A 6,158-nucleotide genomic window follows, 5' to 3' on the forward strand; every position below is an offset into this window, starting at 1 on the left:
GATACGCTGAATATGATTATGTCATCCATGTAGACGTAACAAAATTTTCCTATTTCATTTCGTAGAACGTTATTCATCATTCGTTGAAACGTTGCCGGTGCATTTTTCAGGCCAAATGGCATTCGAACAAATTCGTAATGTCCGTCGGAAGTTGAGAAAGCAGTTTTCTCTATGTCTGAGGGGTCGATTTCTATTTGATGAAATCCCTTCGCTAAGTCTAGGACACTGAAGTAATTGCATTTTCCCAGTTTAGATAGAATGTCATCAATGTTTGGAATGGGATATTTATCTTCCTTTGTGGCATCGTTTAATTTACGATAGTCAATTACCATACGCCATTTCTTTTTGGCAGAGGCATCCAGTTTCTTAGGTACTACCCAAATGGGTGCATTATAGGGTGAGTTAGAATGTCTAATTATTCCGTTTTCCAACATTTCTTTTATTTGCCTATCGACTTCTTCTTTCAATGCATAGGGGTATCGATAAATTTTAGTATAGATAGGTTGAGAATTGTTTGTTTGAAGAGAATGTTTTACGTCATTTGTAAATGTAAGGTCGTCGCCGTCTTTATAAAATATGTCTTTAAAATTTTGAGTTAATGTTTTGATTTCTTGGATTTCAAATGGTTTGAGGTGATCAAAACGTAGATCTTCTTCGAAATTAGTAGAACTGTATAGTTCAGGTTGCGGTTCAATTATACATGAATTGATTTCTTCTGATGGTTCTTCATCAGGGTGGAAATATAATGGGGCAATTTGTCCATTGATACGGATGCATTTTTCCGAGAAGCAGATGTCTGCATCATTGGATATCAAAATATCATTTGCGATTAAGCCATCTAATTTTTCATGAAATGGTGTGACGTAGAAGGTAACTTCTTTTTGAGATATGGGGAAATTAAACAATTCTTTTGGGATAATGGCTTTATGATTGATTTCACGATTTCCAGTCATTGTTTTAATATGGAGAGGTTTGTCTAATTGTTGTAAAAATTTAGTTTGGCAAATGCCAGGGTTAATTACAGAAGCTGTTGCACCTGTATCTATAAGAAATCGCATGTATCCTATGCGGGATTTGATTTTTACATATGGTAATTTGTTTGTTTTTCCGAGGCTTCCAAATGAAAATTTTGGATTTCTTCGGGAAGTGAGCTCTCAATTTGTTCGGTTTGGGTTTCAACACATTCTTGATTTTGGTCTTCATAATAATCATTTTCATAATTGTCGTAATCATCATGTTCATCATTAGTGTGTTCGTTATGGTAAAGTCTTCGTACTTGTGAAGAACGTGGATCTATATCCATAGGTTCTGGTTTGTTTTGTTTAGAAAATTCCAAAGGTTTAGGAGGATAATTGTTATTTGGAGGATTGGGATTAAAAGGTCTTGATTGAAAGTTGCTATTTCGTTGAAAATTATTGTTTTGAAAGGGTGGACGTGGTTGAAAGTTTTGTCTTTGAACAAATGGTTTAGGACTAAAATTTTGTTGAACTTGTTTGGGTGGAGACGTTTGGTTTTGTGGATAATTTGATCTTGGATTAACAGTTCTTTCAGGATTAGAACGGTATTCATTCATGGGATTGAATGTATGTTTGTCTTCCACATAGCGGTATTTCGTCAAAATTTCTAACGCTTGGTCCAATGTCTGAACAGTGTTATTTGAAATAACAGTTCGCATATCATTAGGTAAACCCATAGCGAATGTTTCTAATGCTTTTTCACGATACACTTTCAGTAAATTCAATGAATTTGTTTGTTCACATTTTTGAATTAAAGAGCTAAGAATTGCTCTAACTTCGTTATAAAAATTGTATGCGTTGCCTTTAAATTTCAACTCGATCATTTTTGTGTAAAGTCTAGATTCTGAATCTAAACCACCAAAATGTTTGTATAAAATTTCTTTGATTTGATTCCACGTATCAGTTTCACCAATATAAATCTTAATCACTTCGCGAGCTTTCTTAATTAATTTTGACTTAATTTTATTCATGATGATTTTTTGACTATCATCGTCATATTTCAAAATAAAAGGTAAAATATCTTCGATTTCTTGAATGAACGTGCTTAAATCTTTTGTATCACCATTAAAACTTTCTATTTCTTTAATTGCTTTTACAGCGAATGGGTGAGTAATAACATTATAGTTACCCAGGATTCCTGGTTGGATGATGCTTCCTTGAGTCGGCATGATTGCTGTTTCCAGGTTGATTTTTCTTAAGTTTAACTGGTCTTCAAACGGCCCAAATGGTATTCTGCTAGTGCTAAGCCCCAAATTGTGTCGTACTGAAGTTATGAAGAACAATCGGCGTTTGAATAATTCTCTGGAGTTTTATTCAACTTAGGTGATGTTTCTTCACTTAATTTGTGAATCGGGATTCACGGTTTTCTGCCAGGTGCAGTGAGTCACTTTTGCAATTTGTTACGAGTGGTAAGTCCGTAATACTGGATTTACTTTATGGTAAAATTAATTTAATTTTCACTTGGTAAATCCTTCCTGCTGCGCCAGTTTTGATAAAGCGGAATTAATAAATTTCACTTTATTTGAGATTAAAGAATGTCCGTTTAATTTAATTAAAGATCTCTTCAGTATCTCTTGCGAATGTAAGTATTCAATATTAAGTATGACAATATGAATCAAGGGGAATTACGATTATGACCCTTCTTGGTTTTCACTATCCAATTAAATAAAGAAATGCGTTTTAATTCTTTATTGTTTCAAAACGAAGTTAACAGTTCAAATGTTAATTTTACACTGGTGTCTTAAATGTTAAAGTCTTACTTATAGTCTGATCAAAACAACTTATGATCAGAGTTTTATCAGATGTTATGATTTAAGTATTTATCTTTGAAAATAGTTTTAATGCTGAATTGCATTTTGGTATTCTTTTAATTAAATGCCAAATTGCATTATGGTGAATTTGATCTTTATTTACTTTAATCTTATCTGCTTTATTTTTGATATTCTCAATCATGAGAATATTTTATGCGTGGGTTCGCCAAATGGATGCGTTGCATTTGGTTCTTTGTTTTCTTCTTGCTTTGGTTCGGTTATCATAACTATATATATATATATATATATATATATATATATATAAAATACACATCACAGTGGCAATAATATAGACATAGGAAAGCTTGAATTTCCCTCACGCATATAAATTGTATTGTTAACGATCTTGTTGTACATTTATTTATACACGCGCCATAATAACATTTTTTCCATTTATATTTCGCAAAAAGGTTTATGTTTCGTTCTTTCGTTACACTGAACTGCTAAGATTTCTTCCATCCCTCGGTGTACCATATTTTACGCAACAATTTGTTTGTATGACACATTTCCCTGACACGATAAAACCTGAATATTAAAACAATATTGCACGAGTTTAAAGAAAATTTATGTCTTTCGGGAGAGCTCCCCATGGTGGTCTTTTTCGGTTGGTTGTTTTTTTTTTCTTTTAATAAAAAAAAAACTGAGAGAGAGAAAAAATCAGTTGTTCCGATGACGGTAAACCAAAGAACAAATATGCTCATTTTTCATCGAATCATATTCAAGCCATTGCCCGTCACAGCACGTTTCTGTTTCGAACGACATAGACGTATGCCACAACAACTCTGGAGTTCTTGTGTCATAGTACACCTTGTTGTTTTTCATTGTATGAATTATTATTGTTTTTTTTCGCCCGAAAGTCCATCTGTACTTCAATAAACAATTTTCCTTTTTAAACTCAAATATACTCTCAAAATCTAAACCACACAATTTTCCGACCATTCACAAAAACAAAAAAAAATTTTTGTTTATATTTTGGATATGTTGTGGTCGCGGAAGTATTAAACTCTATGTAGTAAAAACCATAATTAAAAAAAATGGTCCATACCATACCACCGACGATTCCTTTTTTTTCAATAACAGTAATATATCAACAGCATGAATAAACGACAAGGGTTGGGGCTATAAATTTAATTTTTATGTCACGGGTTATGGCAAATAAAATGTATATTGAAAAAATGTCGTTTCCTCCGTTGTTTGGGCTGTGTGTTTTAATGTGTTTTATTGGAGCGCCAGTTATTTTTATTTTAAATGTGTTGGTTAACTAACGTTTTTTTGTTGTTGTTGTCTTTCTCCTGCTTTTTCATGAAGTTGACCATTTCAGTCAAACGAGCAACGTAACGATGAAAGAGCAGCGAAGAAACAAGCGTTTATGTATCGATGTTGTTGCATCGTATTTTAACTTTGATCATCTCTGCAGAATAGATCAAAAAAACTATTTTGGTGAAATAGTTTCGTTAATTTCGCTAAGTTTCGTCAATTTTAATTTAGTGAAGTTTTGGTAGATTTATTGAAATATCTAGATAAATCCATCATAAGGCTTGATTTACACTTCCCAAAAAGTACTCCGTGTGAGAGACAAAATTATTTTTTTGTTTACTTGACACCTCGTTCTCTCACGGTTTCCACACGGAGTACTTTTTCCTAAGTGGAAATCAAGCCTTAAGTTAAATCCCAACAAAAATTTCTTCGAGAAAAGTGTGACGCAGTCTTTGAAGTACAATTTCTAAAATGAATGATATCGCTAGAGTTGACGCTTTCAGCTTCGTTACGCAAAAATTAAATTGTACACCCAATTAGTTCAAACAAGCTGGCTTAGTTTTCCTCATCATCTCCCAAATAATTTTTACCAAAAAAAAATTTGACTGAAAACAACAAAAATGTTACCAAAAAAATCTGCGTCTATTGTCTATTTTCGTCAAATTTTCTATTTTCGTCAAATTTTCGATTTTCGTCAAATTTTCGATTTTCGTCAAATTTTCGATTTTCGTCAAAATTTTGAATTTCGTCAAATTTTCAAATTTCGCCAAATTTCCGAATTTCTGTTATAAACTGTTAAAAAAAGTTAAAAAAAATCGAAAATTTGACGAAAATCGAAAATTTGACGAAAATAGAAAATTTGACGAAAATCGAAAATTTGACGAAAATCGAAAATTTGACGAAAATCGAAAATTTGACGAAAAACGAAAATTTGACGAAAATAGAAAATTTGACGAAAATCGAAAATTTGACGAAAATAGAAAATTTGACGAAAATCGAAAATTTGACGAAGAAAGTAATTCTCTATCTGCCACCATTCAAGAAATATCTCCAAAACCCCAATTGACCCATCCATTTCCAACTTTTGACATTTTTTACATATGCCCCTCTGTTCTACTCGTAAAACACTGAGACTTTGCCGAAGAAAGTAACTCTCTATCTGCCACCATTCACAAAATAACTCTAAAACCCTAATTGACACACCCATTTCTAACTTTCGACATTTTTCACATATGCCCCTATGTTCTACTCGTAAAACTCTAAGACTTTGCCGAAGAAAGTAACTCTCTATCTCTCATAACCCAAAAAAATATTAGTCCTTTCATCCTACGCTCGAGTAGCTCAAAATTTGGTCACTCTAATCACTCTAGCTCAAACGAATCTGCCCCGATTTTTTAAATATTTTTTTTGTTCGAATCGTGTTACGAATACCTTTCATTTGTAGGTTTCAATACAGCTAAGCTACAGCCGAAAACGCGTTCCCGACCTTCGAAAACCACACTCAGAAACCACTTCGAGGCCAATAAAACAAAATTCTGGTTTTTCCTGAGGTAATGGCGTATCACATTTTCATTTTATTGCCCACCCTGAGACTCCTGCAAAATTTCATGGAGATTGGCTGACTGGTTTCCGAGATCGACCGTCGATAGATAGATAGATTGAAACATACAGAGTAAGTTGAAAGATTTTGATTGTTTGGGAAAAGTCAATTTGGTGTATTTTGTATGAAAAGTGACCAATTTCAAAACGATGTATCTCCGGCAATTTTAAACCTACATAGTCGAGTGATAGCTCGTTTTGCTCGTATTTGAAGCGAGAATATGATAGAATATGTTTTGTGGTGATATAAACCAAAGGGTAGAAACTGAAATGTTCGGCTATATATAGTTGCCGCGTCTCAAAAAATTTTCTTCGTTCTTTTTTTGGAAGTTAGACTGCGTCAAGTCCTCCGCTATCGCTCCGGACATGATAAGTTCAGTAAGGCAATTGTTTTTCGTTGAGTGACAACTGTCAAAGATCATGTCTGTGATTAGGGTAGCCTTGTTAAAAGAGTGAATGTTGACAAATAATTGCG

This window comes from Bradysia coprophila (genome assembly GCF_014529535.1).
Source record: "Bradysia coprophila strain Holo2 chromosome X unlocalized genomic scaffold, BU_Bcop_v1 contig_128, whole genome shotgun sequence".
NCBI lineage: Eukaryota > Metazoa > Arthropoda > Insecta > Diptera > Sciaridae > Bradysia > Bradysia coprophila.